The sequence below is a fragment of the Cyanistes caeruleus genome, chromosome 5, assembly GCF_971803275.1.
Source record: "Cyanistes caeruleus chromosome 5, bCyaCae1.hap1.1, whole genome shotgun sequence".
NCBI lineage: Eukaryota > Metazoa > Chordata > Aves > Passeriformes > Paridae > Cyanistes > Cyanistes caeruleus.
This window is the reverse complement of record NC_141705.1, coordinates 5872215-5891127: the sequence shown is the minus strand read 5'-3', so window position 1 is coordinate 5891127 and position 18913 is coordinate 5872215. Positions and strand designations below refer to the sequence as shown.

General features: G+C 42.4%; 2 long non-coding RNA genes across 2 annotated transcripts; one reads left to right on the top strand and one right to left on the bottom strand.

The window, feature by feature from the left end:
* Positions 1-273: 273 nt before the first annotated feature.
* LOC111928310 (uncharacterized) lies at positions 274-15763 on the bottom strand. The gene is made up of 5 exons (XR_015287500.1): positions 15649-15763; positions 15114-15259; positions 13925-13993; positions 3357-3753; positions 274-3113 (listed from the first exon to the last, which is right to left on the bottom strand). It is a non-coding gene; the product is annotated as an uncharacterized LOC111928310 (long non-coding RNA).
* LOC147652888 (uncharacterized) lies at positions 1841-18079 on the top strand. The gene is made up of 3 exons (XR_015287501.1): positions 1841-1874; positions 2696-6091; positions 15416-18079. It is a non-coding gene; the product is annotated as an uncharacterized LOC147652888 (long non-coding RNA).
* The last annotated feature ends 834 nt before the right edge of the window (positions 18080-18913 follow it).

The following is an 18913-nucleotide window of genomic DNA, read 5'->3' as shown; positions in this document are numbered from 1 at the left end:
TGCAGAATGGGGTTCTGAGCTGATGCAGAAACTCATTCCCCACTCTCACTCTGCCCCTCCTCACCTGCATTGCTCCCCTGTCTCTGAATACAGAAAGGGACTCAAAATACACATAGGAGGTCTCTAAAAATTTTAAAACATGGACAATTTCAAAAATTAGATTAACCACCTCATTTCCAGCCCATGTTCAGTTTCATCTCAGAGGTGCTGTATTCTGAGAATCAAGGAGGGAGTGGGGAGTTACACAGAAAAAAAACCTCTTTGCAATTCAGGTTGAAATAAATAGATAAAGTCCTTTAATCCAGCAGAAACCAAGTGAAAACCGAGAAATTAATTTAAAACCCACATTTCACAACCACCAGGCTGAGAAGTGCAAAGAAATATAATGTTGCCACAGCATAGGTGTTTTAAAGAAATGCAAAACTTTCATAAAGACACTTCCCCTTTAAAATATACATTATAATTGAGCTCATGAAAATATAGAAAAGTAAATCATGGTCTAAACCCACAGAAATCCATTTTTTCCTCTCCAAGAACCACAAATACAACCCCCTCACCCTTGGGATGGGAGGTTGAACTCTCCCTTCACCCCTCTCACCTGGCTGGGAAAGGGCCATTACCTTGTCCCCTCTACGCTTTGCTGCTCCTTTCAGTTTCCCCAACACAAAGCCTCACAAAAACACATGGTTATTTTGGTTAAAACACCTTTCTTATGTGCTAACAGCTCACATGTTTCATGAGAACTAATTTCCCAGTGAATAATTGCCCTTTTATACAAAGCCTTTACCCCTTAAACCTGTTTTGGTTATGAGTAGCAGAAAAAGAAACCAGGAAAAATTCCCATTATCTACTCTTCAATCCTAAACATGCACCGTGAGTGTGGCCCAGCAGGGATGAGCCCTGGGAGGATGGCAGAGCCATAGGGAAAGGGGTTCCTGCACCTACACAGAGGTTTTAGCTGAGCACAGACAGATGTGCATCCTCTGCAGCTGCACCGAGCTGCTCCCTCTGCACAGCCGGCTCATGTGTGCACGTGGGTCGGGAACATTTAGAAAACTACAAAGTTTTCCCCCCTTTACTGTCATCTGTTTATCACCACAAACCAAGCAGGGCTGTTTTCACACTAGCAGCACAATTGCTGTGGCTGTGACACACCTGGGGTCGCAGCCTGGGGGCAGGACTTCAGGATTTGTCTGCTTTTCCAGCAGTTCCAGTAGGTCCCAGAACAGATTGTACCCAAACCTGCCTGCTCTTCTGAGTCAAATGGGTAACACAAGTGGATTTATTCCCTGGTCTTTTTGTCCTTGCCCTTTGGGACAGAGTGGGCTCTGAGCTGTGGAAGCCCCCCATCCATCCACTATGCTCTGGCTTCCCTCAGCTCCAGTTAGGCAGATCAAAGAGGCAGTTTTCAGCTCCTGCCCAGCCTGGCTGCATCTGTGTCAGGCTGTGAGCAGGTCACCAACCCCACTGACCTAGCTCCATGGCAGTAATTCAGATTAAATTGTGAAAATTAAGTGTTAAGGTGCTACAGAGAAGCAGTTCTGGCTCAACCTGAACAAAGTGATGTAAAAAGAAACCTTGGTGGAACCCCAGACCTGCTGGGGTCCTCTGAAGAGTCTAAAAAATGCCCACAAGGGACAGAAATGTACCAAACACATGATTTAAGACAAGGTAGGTGCTGATCTCTGGATATATCTCATGAGACTGCAGAGATACTTCTCTGTTATTTCTCGTGCACCTGTCATGATGGACATTTCCTGCTGCAGCAGAAGATCCTGGTGGTGTTGGAAGGTGGTCTGCAGTCACACAGGACCTGCCACAGGTCCTCCTTCCATTTGAGCAGACACAGAATCTCCATCTCCTCCAAAGCACAGGTGAGTGGCTGTGTGGAGATATCTGATCATGGGGCCATCTCCAGGGCCAGCCCTGGGGAAGGACCTAACAGCTACCCTGAGCCTAAACCTCCCACACAGGCTCAAATCAAATGCAGAAGGAATTTGCACCTGGGTCTTTCCCTGGCTCGGCTTGTACCTGAGCATTTTGCTCAGAAAAAGCTCAGATTTTGATTTCCCATCCCCAAATAAATTATAGCATTGCATTTCCAGAAAAATGTTCAACAAAGCTTGGAGCTTTTTTTTGGGGGGGGCAGTTTCTGCCTCTGAAGTCCTGAAAACCATCAAGGTTCATTTCATATCCCTTTGGGCAGGTCCAGCTGGGCAGATTTCTCTGGCAGAGCTGCCTCTTAAACCCATCACCAGCATTTTAACCACAGTCACCCTCTGGTGTGAACTTTGCTTTTCAGACTTAAGGTCTGACCATGCCTCTTTTTCTAGTCTTTCCTTTTCTCTCTTCCCTCTTTCCCACCTCCAGCTTTCACCTCTTCCTGCACCAGCTGCTTTCCACCTTCATTAGCACCACTTTTCTTGCTTCTCAAGTGACTGTCACTCCAGATCTCACTTCAGGAGTGAGAAACCCCCAGGGACAGTGATAAAAGTGCCAGTGATGTAACCTGGCTGATCACAATTCGTTATGTATGGCCATGATGGAAGAAATGAGCTTCAGGCAGAGAAATAAGGAAGAGCACCAGGACTGAGAAGCACAATAAAGAGAATTGGTTTAAGAGCAAAAATTCTGGGTAGCTCATCTGGGATGTGGGACAAATTATGGTTTGTGTTGATTTTTTTTCTCTTCATAGAGTCTCAGAGAAATTCTGTGATGTGCTAGCACACAGCATGAAGGGAGATGCTTGGTTTATTCCTCACAACAGCCTCAGGAAGTGATCAGATCACATCAGCCTGGCTGAGAAGGGTCATGAATAACTCAGCAGGGAGTTAGTTTACTCTTAGGAGTGGTGAAATGACTGAAGATGTATCCTGCAGAGGGAATTCTTGTGGGTTCACTCATCTTCTTAAAAATAAAACACAATTGAAACAAATTCCAGTTTGGAGAGATATCATTAATGTGACTGTTGAATTTGTCAAGGCTAACAAAAGACTCATCAAGAATTAATTAGTAATTAAGAATTAGGCCTTCTACAGCATGGGACAGACAAAATGCCCTCATTCCTCCAGCTGCTCTCAGCATCTTCACCAATGTACAGGAGCCACAGGAATCTGGAAAGAGAACAGAAAGACATGAAGTTACTTGAAATAGTGCAGGTTAGAAGATACAGGGGGAAAATATCTTCCTTAAAAACCCTTAAGTTATCCTTGCTCTCCATGAGCAAATGTTGCAGTAAGGCTACAAAGATGCCTGCTTGCTTATGTTTGCCTAAGAAAATGCCATCAGAAAGTCTATAAAGATTGCTAAGAAAAGAGGAAGAAACAAAGGTTCATTTGTTTTAACAGCACACCCACCAATGAACAAGAAAGCACCACCACAACAGCAGTGGCATGTGTGTCCTCACTTCCTTCACACTTCATCAGAAACCTCATGGGTAACCTTAACCCAGTTAGCTGCCAGAGCAGTAAAATCCTGAGGAAAGGTGATGGAGCTGTGAGATGAGTGCTGCAGAGCGGATAAGGCCACACGGTGAGGGAGGGATGGACACCAGCTCAGGGGGGCTGTCTCAGCATCCTTTCCTTCACCAGCTGGTGCTTCTGGCTGCTCTGAGCAGAGTGGAGAGATGAGAGGCAGCTGCAGGGAGGCAGGGGCTGGCTCTGCTCAGGCTGGTGACACAACACCTCCACCACAGGCACAGCGCCGGGGTCGGCACCCACGAAAGCGTGCGGTCAGATTTCTTCACTTGTAGAGCTAAGGGAAAAAAAAAGAAATGACTGAAAAGAGCGGTAAACAAACCAGAGGGCAGGCAGGGAACAGCTGGCAACACCTTCTCTGTCTGATGTGAGAGGGATTTTTCTGAAAACAAAGCCACTTCCATAAAATCCCCTCATTTCAAGGGTAATTCTAAGGAAATGAGTCCATCTCCTTCTTTAGGCTGATGCCCTCAGAGAGTGACACGGAGTAACTGAGCAGGGAAGAGACATGCATCCCAAGAGTTTTCAAAAAATATCACAGAACTGTAAGTGCTTGAACAGACACCAATGCCAGCTGCTGGCCATTCACAGACGGTCCCAAAATGCAGACTTCTTTTAAATCTGATGGGATCTGATGCTGTTTTGCGGGATACAACTCTACTGTCAAAGTGTTAATTTCACATCAGCTTCCCAGTTATCCTTCTCCATGCTGAGCATGACAGCATGGAGCAGGGATGGAGCTCACGTGTGAAGAAGCTGCTGATGCACACTCAAATTTGAACACTACACACAATAGAGGTGAAAAAGGTGCCTTCCCAAGGGGCCCTGAGGTCTCTGCATCATGGACTTGACTGATAAGAGCTACTGGGCCCAGGGACCTCTGTGCATGCACAGATGTTGCTCCTGAGGGCGAGCCCAGGTGCTGCTTGAGAGAAACCTGCAAGAGCTGAGCCCTCAATGCCCTGACCTGGACTTGCATGAAACTGCAGAACCAAAACTACTATGGGCCTCTAAGAAGTGGGCAAAAGAACCAAATCTTGCAAGCTGCTGAGAAGTCTCACGTTTCAGTGGTCACACACCACTTTGCCCAGACTGACTCATTTGTCCAGACAGAAATGCAGTTTCCTGGCATTGCAGCAACATGGGGAGTGCAAAGCAAGAGAGGGAGCCTTGCTGGGGTGAGGCTGAGCAAGGCAGAGTGACCTGTTATTTTTTTAAGCACAGCAGTTGGCTATGCCCCCAGCATAAGAAGGATGTGGGTCTGCTGAACCGAGTCCAGAGGAGGCCATGAAGATGCTCAGAGGGCTGGAGCATCTCTGCTATGGAGACAGGCTGAGAGAGCTGGGGATGTTCACCTTGGAGAAGGCTCCAGGGAGACCTTCTAGCACCTTCCACCACCTAAAGAAGCTACACATATAGACTGATACAATACAGCTTCAAAAGAGACATTTTTAGGGAACAAGCTTACCTAAATGCGAGAGCTATCACAGCCAATATATTTCTCACACATCATGATATTATTGCTAACTGTGGTTCAGTTTGTGGAGCTTGAATTTATAATGCAGATGGTTTGGAAACATTTAGCACTTAGCTTTGGGGAAAGCTTCAACTGCTTGTCAAGTCAGTGCTCAGAACACTGCTGGGAACTGTTTCACCCTTAATTCTAAGGAATCCAACTTCACTATAAAGGTGTTTTTTAAATCTCCCCTCTCCCACACAAACAGGTTTTCAGTTTTCTCCACAGCTCTCACAGAGAAAAAACCCACAATGTACTTCTTTCACAATCCCCCCACTGAGAATCTAGTTTTATTTCAAACTTTCATATCTCACCTACAGAAACAGCAAGGACCTGAGCCTGTCAATGCAGGAAGAAAAGGTCTGTGACCTGAGGATCTGTGGTTTTGCCAGGTGTTGTTAAGTATCAATTCTGCAATGAAGCCTCTGGTTGCAATGTGTGACAAGTGGAGCCAGCATACTGTGCTCCCACAGGTGTTCAGGACTTGTGGTTTTATCAGTCACCTCTGGAAACTTTGATTTAAGATTTATGCCCGCACTGAGTGTTCCATCCTGGAGAAGAAGTGACTGACAGCACACTCTTAGGAGCAAATCTGGACAGGCAGTTTTCTGCAGCCCTCTGAAATCAAAGCAGGTTTTTCCTAAATTCAATAGGAATCAATGCCTCAACCTTCACTTTGACAGAAAAAAGAAACAAAACCCACCTGGTTGAAATAGCACTTCATTGCTTTCAACTGTGAATTGCACTCTGAAAGGAAGATGAAGAACACTTGGTGTTCCTTTTCCCAAACTGTCCCACAGATTTATGGCACTGCACTTATTTATAGTCTCTTGTGTACTGAGGGTTTTGTGACACCTGTTTTAGGTTATAATCAAGAACTGTTACAGCTGATCAGCGTTGAAAAGATACCATGCTTGGCTGCTCTGTACCTTGCTCTGGAAACAGAAGCAGGATGGGAAACTGGAGAGACACCAGCAGATCTGGCAGGGCTCTGATCTCCCTCAGGCCATTTCCACCTCTGGATGTCCAGAAGAACCAGCAGCTACAACATCTTATGGTTAAAACAGCTGCAGCTAGAAGAGTTCATCTGGCACTTGTGGTAAGCTGTAAATCACAAGAGAAGCTTGTGGAAAGAGAATACAAATCTCCCAGTTCTCACCCTGGTGCTTTTCTCTTGATGTTCTGGCAGATTAACACAGCCACTGAGCATGCTGTCAGCTTCTGTGGTGTGGGAAGGCAGTGCTGGCCAGGCGCTCCATGCTGAAAAGAAGTCCTTAATTTAATTAAGATATAATAGGTCTCTGACTTGCTCAAACAACTGTTCTACACTGTGATCTGGTTCCACAGATAAATGGCACGTTTGAGATGCAGTGCAAGGTGTTGTAGCTGGGTGATTTGTAGTGATTTTGGTTGAATGCCTCTCCATCTTTAAGGAAACATGCTTGGAGAAGTTATCAGAGGCTAGATGTGACGAGGATGTGGCTCACAAGCCAGCAGTGGGTTAACTTGGCAGGTGTTGCTGCTCCCTGTGTGTCTCGCTGGAACCACAGCCCCAGTTCAGGGCAAGGTGATTCAGTGGTTCTCCCTTTCTTTGGTGGGATCCTTCCACCACAGAAACAATCTTTTGCTCACTTCTCTCTGAGACGTTCTGTTTCAGTTGTGGACTTTTTCAGGCAGACTGTGAAATAGGATTTTGCCACAAATAATTCACATACTGCAGCCAGTCATGAAACCAATGTATAAAAAGTCATAAAGGGGAAAACAAATTATAAAATAGTGACAGTTTTGCACATTCATGGCACTCTTCACAGGGCTATGAGTGTCACAGCTGTGTTCAGGGATGAGTATCTGGGCTCCACTGTGTTCATTGAACAAGCAATTCCACTGCTTGCAGGCATTTCCTGTTATTCCTGTACCCTCAGAAGGGTGGTCTAACTAATAATTACTAATTATTACTAATAATTACTTACTGTAATGTTGGCTGCCCTTTATGGAGAGTTTTAGTGGATCTGTTTGCCTGGGAGGGAGAGCAGTGGACACAGGGACACAAGGATGTCTAAGGAATGGTAACCTTCAGGAGAAAGGAAGGAAAGGGGCAGCAGAAATCTGCTTCAGGGGCACAGCATGGACAGGAGAAATCTTACAGAATCCCTTTTTGCACCATTTGTAGCTGAAACAAGAGGCCTTGGAAGAGCTACTTAATCCAGGTGACCTGGTGAACCAGGGACAGAGCCAAAATTGAAATGCAGAACTCTTCCATTCAAGCTCAGTTTTAAACAGCACCTTTAACCTTGGTTTTGTGCTTTACATGTACAGTTTTACCTTGTCCTGTATGTATAGAGCAGTTCCTTCACAGAGCCAAGCAGCACACAAGTTTTGCAGACAAAGAACAGATCTAATTTAGTGCTGCTGAGCCTGCAAAGAGGAATGCTGGTATCTGCCCTGGACACCCTGGTCTCCAAGGGGTCTCCAGGAAGATCTGAATGATTTTCTGCTGAGATGTGATGAAGGTCTGTGGCTCCATTTGTTTCTCAAATCGGAATTGCAATGCTCTGGTGGCTTTACTGGGAGAAACAGATGAGCAGAATTAGGTTTCATTACTGAAATTTGCCTTTAAAAAGTAAAAAAATATGTGTTTAAGTAAAGAGTAAATAACATCAATCTCTGTGTTTAGTACTTTAAATGTAAAGAACTACTGGCACCAATGTGAAAGGCCAGGAACAAGGAGATCAGGAAACACGTGAACAATAACCATTGTTTATGACCTTAGAAAATTTGTTATTGCTTACCTAAATTGAAGCTACAAGTCACTTCTGCTAGATGAGAATCTGCTATGTCTCATTTGCAGCATTTACATCATAGATGCAAAATTTTTTATTGGAAATGTGACAAGAACACTTTCATTTGGGATCTTATCTTTCATGTTTGACAACAAGAACCTTAGTTTAGAGCACAGTTTCTGCAACCACTTTCCAGTGGGTGGCTGACCCACCATGTACACATTTGGGAATGATCACTGAACAAACCAAAACCATTTCCTTCAGTGTTTTCAGAGATGTCAATCTCCTCCTCCTGACTTCCAGAAGTGTAACTCTTTTTTCAAAAGTGAGTCAACTGGCATTTATTCCCCTTCAATTAGCATGTTCATGGTGTACAAGTGGAGCACCACATCATGGCCTTTCCATCTGCTGGGAAGTTTTGTAAGTTTTTTAGGTTGACTTTCTAAGAAAATGAGGTCTATGTGACCATATGGAGCAAGGTTGCCCTAGTCATAAATGACACTGGCCAAATTTGCACAGTCCTCTGTGACAGTGGCAGAGATCCAGAGGAAAGATCAGAGCTGAGAAAAGAGCCACTGAAGAAAGCAGAGGCATTATCAGTCTCAAAGAATAGAAGAATTTAGGAAAGGGGACTGAAAAAAGAACCCCATGTACACTTTGAACTTAAAACTGAATCCTCATGGACCTTGGGTTGAGGTTCCTGGGACTTCTGACCAATGAATTGTTACTGGCACCTACATGTCCCTGCTCAGATTTGTTTAATTAAGGTTATCTGTTAGCAGATGGACTAAACTACTTGACAGGTCAGGTTCTGACTACCCAGATTTATAATTTAGCAGTAGCAGGAAAAATCTAGAGCCAAGATTGCAATCAACCACAAAATACAAATTCAAAAAGAAACCAGAAAGAAAAAAAAAAAAACAGACTACATTATTTTTCAGGGCTTTTCAACCTTCCTCTTATACCCACAAAACTAAAACTAAGAGAAATCTGTCAGAATTCAAGGTTTTGAGGGCCCTGGTCTTGTCTCTATCCCACAGCACAACAGCCCACAAGAGAAAGATTCAGTTGGGTGGGTTTCCTGAGCACAGCAGCTCAGCACAGGTGGCTCTTCAAACACACTCACCCTGGGGAAAGCACAGTCAGAGTGGTGCAAACCAACAGTGTGACAGCTTTCAGCTCCCACATTAAGGCTTACAGAAGCTTTCCTGCAACCTGAAGACAATGAGAGAGACACTGAACAGCCCCTTATGAAATTGCTTTTAAATGGTCATTTTGCAGAACTACACTGTATTTACTTAGTCCAACATGTTCCGAACGATGTCACACAGGTTCAGGGCCTCTGCACAAGCCCTGCTCTGAACACTGCAGGCAGGCTATGCAATTCCCCTCTGTCTCCTGCCTTTCCCTGCCTACCCCAGGCCCTGTAGAAGCTGAAGTGTCCAGTGTCTGTGGCTTACTGAAGGGCTCGCTCATGAGTCCTGGGAGCAGAGCAAGAGCTTGAACATGTTATGGAATTATAAAATTGTTGAATAGTTTGGATTGGAATGGACATTTATAGATCTTCTAGTCCAACCCCCTGCCCTAGATCAGGTTGCTCAAAGCCCAAATCCAACCTGGCCTCAAGCACTTCCAGGGATGGGGCATCCCTGGCTTCTTTGGGCAGCCTGTGCCAGGGCTTCATCATCCTCACAGGGAACAATTTATTCCCAATATCCACTCTAAACTTGCCTTCTTGTTTAAAGCCATCCCCCTTGTCCTGTCACTCCATGCCCTTGTCCAAAGTCCCTCTCCAGCTCTCCTGTAGCCCCTTTAGGCACTGGAAGGTCTCCTGGAGCTTTCTTCTCTCCCGGCTGAGCACACCCAGCTCTCTCAGCCTGACTCCATAGCAGAAGTGCTCCAGCCCTCTGAGCATCTCTGTGGCCTCCTCTGGACTTTCTCCAGGAGATTCATTTATGAATTTTACATTAGTATTTATGAAGGGAGCTGGTAAGGTGTCCAGTTGCAGTGTAACCATGGCTGGCTTAAACATTAACAAAGAGTATTTCTGATGTCTGAAGTGATGCAAGATAATTCCAGCAAACTGTTGTCAAGTGCTTATGAGAATAAACCATTCTGAAAAATTAAACAGTATTATAGATACTCGACCCAAAGCAAGCACCAATAGATACCAGTCTAGTCAGACCAGGCTTAATTAAAATAAGATCAGTTTAAACATTATGTGAGACAGCATCACCCCAGGAGTGCAGCCCCAACGAGGAATGCCAAACTGGTATCAAAATGTTGCTGATTGGCATGGAGTGCCATTAGTTTCCAATATAGGAATTAGTTTTCCAATAAAAACTTAATTTTTATGGCATACAATGGACCTGGGGGCTCATCTTTTAGAGATTCTGTATGCTCTGGTGTAAGTCATCCAAATACATTCAATATTCTGCTGTTACTGATTCATGCAGCTTAACCTCTTCAGGCAGAGGAGTGAAGGATGGAGACAATAGCTCGAGTTGATTCACACAAGAAAATCAAATTACTAAGTTCTGACCATTAGATAAAAGCCCTTCATGCACCCAAAATACATGAATTGCCAGTGTTTGTAGCAGAAAAGGCATTTACAGAGGAGAATTGCAGTTTGCTCAAGTGTACTGAACTGTATAAACAGCTACCTAGAGAAAGACATTCTCTATTAAAAAAAACTCCCAGCCAGTTAAAAAAAGCCAATTGCACCTAGGCACAAGTCTATGAAATGTTACTATCATGGGCAGTATTCACTCTATTTCAATTTGCATAACTTCTCACCTGAAAACATGTATTTGTTTCAAAGACAGACTTCTTTACATGAATTAAGGACAGTACTTTATGTATATTTTGCTTGAATTAGCAGTGAACTGCACAGCCTTCTTGGCAGACATAACCTAAACAAGTGCACACTACAAAAAAGCCCTAAAAACTTAATAATGTAAAATTTAAAATGAGGTTTAGTTCACCTTTTTCTTGCTGACTACTGCAGTGAAAAGATTGGATTATAGAGAGCAGAAGTCTGGTTGGCCAAGTAATATTTATTGTGCCTCCTGGAGCCACCCTGAACCCTGCTGTGTCCTTGTCCTCAATATTTTACAGCAGCTGATGAATTGCACAGAAATATATTCTAGGGACAGCTTCAAATATTACTCTTCTTTGTTATTACAAGGTTCATTTCCATTCCTTGACGTTGTAAAAAGGCTGACAGGACTTAAGATTCTTTCTTCTTTGTAAATTCATCACATCTTAGTTCTCTTTTCATATTACTGACTTTTCTCTTGCTCGTTAATTTCCCACCTTTAAGGATGTAGTTCCTCTGTATGGGTTCAATCTTTGTCAATAAAAAGTCATGCTGAGTCAGCAGTGATGAACACAGAGCTACAATAACCTCTTACCTCAGTCTAACACTTGTAGAGCTGTTAAACCTGATAATTCATTTGCCCCAAGAGAGAAACGGCCTCAAAAATAGAGACACAGAATTCAAAACATTTGTCTCTGTTTTGGAACCTCAAAGATTTCACTCTGCTCAGGCTTTCTGCATGGTCATAGGATGATGATTAACATATTTGACACGAAACAAGCAGGGTTCCCAAGCAGTAACTTGGCTGGGGAAGGCAGTGCAGCACCTTGAGTGTGACATCTGCTGCTGTTCCATCAGCAAATAGCAAATCAGCTCCAGTTTTGCCATCACCACACAGCCAAGCACAGCACAGCCTCACCTGCTTCCCTGAGCCCCAACAAGGCCAGAACACCCTGATCCACAAACGGGGACAGCAGCTGCTGCTGAGGTTGGTTGGAAGCACAGCAACTTCAGAAGTGCTGGCTGACCACTTTTAAAAACCCTGATCTGGTATCATTTCAGCTTCAAACCACATGAGAAAAATGTACAAACATGCAGGGCATTTTTCTTTTTTATTTCTGTGCAGTTACCAGATTTTTAGGCAAGTATATGTTTGTATATATATCTATATATAAAAATATATATATGTAATGCTAGCAGTCTATTTATATATGGTATTCTGACAAACTGCATGGAATCAAGCTCAGGAATAAAATCATTTGAATCCCAACCAGGCAGCAAGCTGTAAATGCCCTTCAGTTTGGTGTGGGACACTGCAGGCTCCTTCCTGAGGCCACCACACACATCCACAGTCACTAAATGACACGTCCCTGCTCACTCCCAGAGAGGGGACACAAACAGATCCAGCCTTTGTCCTTCTAACTCTGCCTCAAGGCCATTTGTAACACACAAAAATGACAAAGCATGGGGAGATCTCTGTTCCCATTGCCTGTGTGCAACCAGTCCTAGAAATATTAAGCCAAACTTGAGGTTTTAACTTTCAGATTCACAAGACAACTTTCAGATTCACAAGACATCTTTCCTGGCAACTAAGAAAAGCTTCTTTAAAAGGCTACCTGACAGTTTGTAACCATGCCATCAGAAACTTTTGAGAGAATCAATCAAAAGCTGTGGGTCTGCAGAACTGCCAGGCTGACATTGTCATTTATGCCACCATTTAATGGTGCTGGTGATGTGAATTTGGAGTGGATCAAATTTCTAACATTAAGAAAAGGTTCACTGCAGAGCAGACCAACTACTGATTGTCACAAAGGTGCAGCTCTTTGATAAAAAGATATTGATAAAAATGCTTAAGAAATATAAGGCAAGACTTTAATTTTTGGGGTTTTTTTAATAAAAGATACAAAAGCATTTGTAACACATGATGAAGTCAACCAATAATTTTCAGTGTTGTTTTCCCTTTATTTTTAATCTAAACAATTTGTTTGTCAACAGCCAAACATCAGAGGGGAAACCAGATTTCTGGGCTGGAGACATGAATCCAGCCCACATCTCCTATTTACCAGGACCCAACAGCAACATCTTCTCATGTGATTCTTAGTAAGTCTTGTGGTCTGTCCTTGCCACAGGTTCCTCAGCTGTATTTTGGAACTTTTGGCACCTGGCAGTGCCACAGACATGCTGTGGCACTTGTGAAGTCCACTGACACACAATAGCTACAGCAAGTATTAACAGCAGTTTAAGTATCTAAAAGGATGCAGAAGTGAAGCAGCAAACATAAGGAGTTTCTGGAAAACAAATTATGAATCTGATCCTACTGAAATGCTAAGAAGAGCTTGGCAAGTGATTTTACCACAAGATATTTAGCCTCAGACACTCATAAGATCCCATTAAAAGAATTGCAAAGATCCCTCAGAGATTTAATTCCACATTCATGGGAAGTGAATTACAATTCCCTCTGGCTTCTGGGGTGAGAAATCCCACTGAACAGACTGGTACCTCTGCAGTTCTGACCCTGTTTTCTGTTTCACAACACCCCATCTGCCTCACCTGTACCCTCTGCTTTGCCCCATCATCCTCCCCAGACACTACAGAAATACTTATTTTCAGGGAGAACTGGGCTGCAAAAAGGACCTGTCAAAGCTGATTAGACAGAACGGGAAATGAGTGTTCAGGCACCATCCAGGCATAAAGGGAAAATTCAGTGATAAAACTGGCAACATCTTCCTGTTCTGTCATACTTCACTTGTGTGCCCAGAAAGTAAATGTGAAATACAGCCTAGACTTCCTTGAATGTACTGCCTAAAAGCTGTTCTTGAAATAGAAGATATTTGTGCCAAGAGAAGCAAAATAATATTGTTGTTGGATTGTCAAGGCCAAAGAAAGCAGACCCTGGAGACTAGTGCTACCCAGAGTGACACAATTCTTTTCACTGCCAGCTCTCAGCAGCCCTACAGTATTTTCTTGTGATTACTTTAGCTCTTATGATGATTCAAGAACTTGAAGTCTAGGACAGAGAATCGCTGCCAAAAATATTTTATCTATCAAAATGCCTGCAAAATGCTAAAAAAAAAGCAAAATACATGCACACAAAAGTCAATCGGTATTCCTTTTTGGGTGTGTAACACCATTTATAGTAGTCATCTGAGATACTTGGGCACTTTAATAAAGGACTGCTTTACAATAAGACTTAAATTCCAAATTGCTCCAGAGGCTATGGAGCTCTAACAGAGAAGAAAGAGCTGAGAAAGAAGAAGGCTGAAAATTTTGTTTATGCCTCTGCACAGAGACAGGGAACAAGACTTGGTCAACAGCTTTAAATATACATTCTCACCTGTAGGTACTTATGTATTTAGGCTTTTAAGTTTGACATCTGCTTTTCACTTCTGTGCATCTCTGAATCCTGCAAAGGTAGCACAGGAGAAATAAGTTACTGCAAAGGGATAAATTAAAACTTAATTCTTGTGAATGTAATGGATGGACTTCTCAGTATTACCCTAAACAGCAGAACTGGCATGAACAGCACCACTTAAAATGACTGTTTTCAGTTAGGGTGTGAACAATCTTTGTTTGAATTCACTGATTTATGAGAAAACAGGTGTTTCAAAGCAAGTGCTTGACTCTTTTGAGCAAACAGTGTATTTGCTGCATCCCTCTGAGTCAATGTTCACCTTGAGTCACGCTTGGAGTTCTTCCTCATAATTTTACTTCTCACAATACCATTTTAAAAGCTTGAGACAGAGGTTTGTAAGGTAATAGTTTGATTCAAAATGAATGTTTTAGTGAGTCTGTCTCAGTCTTACAAGTTCTCAGCATAAGACAAGCTGTGGATCACTGAAAATTTATTAATTACCAAAAACCACTCGAGCTTTACAAAGATTGGTGCATGAAGAGTTTCTCAAACACATCCCCTTTTGCTCTCATAGAAATGACTTCTCATTCTTATCTCCAACGTGACTTAAAAATGGTATGAATGAATAGAAACTGTCATTAAAGCAGAATAAATTGTAACAATAAATGAATGCTTGAAACCCAGCATACTATTTATTGATGTACTTTTCTGACTTGTGCATTCTGAGAGAAGACACAGCACCTAATACATCAGATGAAGTGAAATTAAAAGCAGTCTGAGATAATAGCGATTAACAGCAAACATAGAGAACAACTTCATTGTTTCAAAGCTCAGACAGAAATTATGGACATTGAGAAGGTAATGAAGGAACTTCAGGCTCTCTTAACAAAAAACCTGAAGTCCTTTAAATAAATTAAAAAATAATAAAAATAAGTGAGATGGATTTTGAAACCCTGAAACCAAACAAGTTGCCTAATAACAATGAATCAGACTCTTACTGTGTGAATTGAAAGATAATGATTTGCTTACTGTTTCTCTATTCTCCAGCATGATCTTAGACTCACCCATTTTTTTTTAAGCTTTTTTTACCTTGTTGTCACAGCAATTCCATAAAGCCATTAAAACTCTGATGTGAGAAGGCTTAAGGACATTTTAACATTATTATACTTACATATTTTACCACTTGAGAGAAGTTTGAGAATAATGGCTTTCCAACTTTAAACCTTTTCTGTCCATTTTCTTACTTTTGCTGCTGCATTAATTGTAGAGGAATCTTTGTAGAATTCCATGTAGGAAAGGCAAGGAAAAAAGTGTTCCCTGGGGGCAATATAAATGTGGTAGGAAAAATAGTAACATTAATTAAAATATCAGAAACCAGGTAATTTTAAGAAGTTCACCCCAGGATTTTCGTGATTAAAAAGGAAATGCTCCCAGCTTTAGCCTATTATTAACTTTTCTTTCCCAATTCTTCAGGGTAAAGAAGAGAGAAGGCAGAATAATGGAGAAAGAAGATGTCTAGGCTAGACAAACCCCTTAAGGCAAAGGCATCAACTTTCAAGTTCAAGGTACTAAACCCACAAAATGACACGGCCAAATTGCACCTTCAAACACCAACAGCAAACACGGCATTTTAATGAGGAGTAGGTGTATAGACATGAATCAGGTACAACAACTGCAGTTCCTCAAGAGCAAATATTGACTCACACCTTTTCTCAGCTTTTGAGCCCTTCCACACGGCTGCTCCAAGGCACATCCTCACAAGCCATGGGGTTACACACCTCACCAGGACCACTGCCAGCCCCACTCTTGCTGTGCCTGCTCAAGCCTGTCCCAGCAGCACAGGTTAATTTGCATCACGTGCACCTCATTAATCCACATTAATTTGTTTCACTCTGCAAGCAGCAGAGGCAGGCGCCTGCACGCTGTCATTGTCTCAGCCAACTGGTTACAGCTCTGCATGATGTTAAAACTCTGGTAATTGTAATCAGGCTGTCATATTCCTGCTCCAGAAAGGGAGGAAAGATGAACAAAAACTTGGATGCTGAGATTATCAGGTGTCCCACAGTGCAGGCAAAGAGCAGCACTGAAATCCAGCCCCTTCTGGCTGTGGGGCAGCAGGAGGCATGGTCAGTGCACTGGAGGGGTCAGCAAACCCAGAAATACACTCAGATATCCACAGAAATTCAACCTAGAAAGGGCAGGAGAAGGTAACAGACTTTCAATCCCCTACCAAATACACTGGGCTGTGGTGTTACAGCACTGTATTCCAAATGAGGAAGGGAGGCTCAACCAGTGAGATTTTCATTTCTGCAATTAGGTGAAAGACTTTTCTCCAAGGAAACAATATTGTAGTAGCATTAAATTTTAATTTTCTCAGTGAGTTTACTCACTGAATATATTTTGAGTAATTCTTGTTTTATTTTCAAAGCTCATGGGAATGTAAAAAAATGAAACCCCAAACTAGTTTCTGCTTGGAAATAAATGATGTTAATGCTGCCACTGCATGTTTCCAAAAACTAGTTCCATCACTCAAACTCTAAGAGTTTTCACCCACAGAATACCATAAGAAGAGTTAACTTACAAGCTTTCATATGCATCTTTGAACACTACATTAACATTAATTGGCTATGACACATGACTAAGCCTGTCCTCTGCTTCCTCCTTCCTATCACCCCTAATCACCCCTATGAGAACTGGCCCAGACTGTCAGTGCTGCAGCAGACTGAAATCAGCTAATCTGCTTTTATTCAGAAAAAAAGCCCAAAACCCTGCAGTTTTTAAAAGTGCAGATAATTTTTACTGCAACAAATAGCTTGGGGTTTCAGAAAATATGTATTTGATTTTTTGTTTCAGTTTCTGTGAGCATGGTTCAATCCAGCTGTGCTTGACTTCTTGAAAGACACCATCAAAGCTTGACTAGGGTGCAACAGAAAGCTGATTCATGCTGGTTTGTTCCTTCCAAAGAAGAATCCTTTTCCCTTTCCACACTGGCATGTTTAAATCCTCCTTGTGCCTTAAGAACCCAGTTAGAAATACATCTCCCAGTCCTCACTTGGCAGACTCTCTGGGGCAGGTTAAGACAAGGTGCTTGTCCTTCTGCCCAGCTCTTTTCTGACATACAAATGCTCCCATATAAGAGAGCAGTTTGTACAATGTTATTTCCCATTCTACCCTCAGTGCTGTTGAAGATGGGCTTGTGGAATACTGAGTGAGAAACATGATCAGTAAATTGGGACCCAAACTCTTTCTCCTTTCCAGTAAGTGAATTAGATGTGCTGAAGAAGGGAGGGAGAGGGAAAAATTACTAATTTATAACATCTGAGACCTACTTACTGAGTCTTGAAAAAGGATGCATGACTTTAACTACAGATTGACTCCATTCCTACAGGTACCAAGGGTTTTTAGCTCATTACTACTGAGTTAAAGGAAACTCCTTAAACTAAAACAAGCAAAACTCCAAAGGGAGCACACGTGTTGTTGTGTGATAAAATGATAAAGAACTATGCCACTGAGTCTTTCCAAAGCTGAAAGTTAGTGCTGATTTTGCATTAAACAAAAGGATACCCTCTGTTCTCACAGATTCTCAGACCAGAAAGTACCCATACCATGCATTTCCACAGCTCTGCTTGGCACAGGTGTGAACTGACAAGCACAACCAACAATCCTTGCTGTGTCTGGCTCATGACAAAACCTGTACCAGCTCTGCACTAAAAATAAGAGTGTGAGCTACCTCTAAAACACTGAGGATTTAAAAACCACAACCCTCAGACTCTTAAAATCCCTTGACATTTCCAGGAGGTTGAAATGCTTCTGAAGTTGTTAATGTACCAAAGCAGATTTTGGAGTGCAGAAACATGACAATTCCATTTAGGAAATATGTGTGAAAATCAGAATTTAAACCTAAACATAGAAGGGCCATATTGCAACTTTCTCCAAGTAAATTCCTTTGAAGAGCTCACATACTTTCCTGCAGAAAGCTGACTGCTTAAAATAGCTGTCAGCTTTCTAAAGGGAGTGATTAATTCCACTGGAGCTATTTCTGCTTCCAAGAGTACTATTAAATTTAACTGACAATGGGGAAAGCTGCTGCTGATGGATGTCTCACATATTTTGAATAAAGCCCACATTTATGCCTTGCTAAGTGTGTGGTTTTTTTAGTTTTTAAACTTGATTTTCATTGTACAACCTATCAGTCAATGCTTATGAACCACTGACCAAAGCCATTCAATGACTGCTAGTAATTACTTAGTAACTGCCTTGTAATTGCCTCAGAGCTAGTAGCACCTATCCAGTAATTCCCAGTAACTACTAGAGCTAGTAAGTCCCTAGTAACTGCTCGGTAACTACAAGAACCTCTCAGTAACTACTAGGAAGAGTCTAACAACATTGCAATAACTGTGTGGTCACTGCTGGTAACATCTTGGTGCCTAACAATTGCTGCTAATGACTTTGTAGCTGTCTAATATCTCCTAACAATTATTGAATTACTAATTACTGCCTTCTAACTGCCTAGTAAATAATAGTTACTGCCTAATGTCTGCATAACAGCTCCTAGTAGCTACTTAATACCTTCCTAATAATCAGTTGTTCATACTAGTTCATACTAGGTCTAACACCTATGCCCTTTCCTTCATGGCCCCATTAACCCATCCTTCCTCAGGGCCAAATTCCCCTCAGACCACATTGTTTCCACCCCAAGGAGAATGAACAGAGTAATTTCCCCCCAGTTTTCCCTGCTGTTGCCCCAAAAAGGGGCTTCATCCATATCAGGGCCTCCCCTCAGGCTGTGAGGGATCACACTGGATGGTTAAAGATGGATTGCAGTGGCAGGATGAGGAGCTCCTGCTTGGCACAGGGATTTTTTCCTCCTGCTTTTTCCCTTTTTTCTCTCTAGTTCATGACTTGTCTGAGCTCTGCTCACAACAGTTCAAAGCTGCTGCCATTAAATTTGATAAAATTGGGATAAATTTT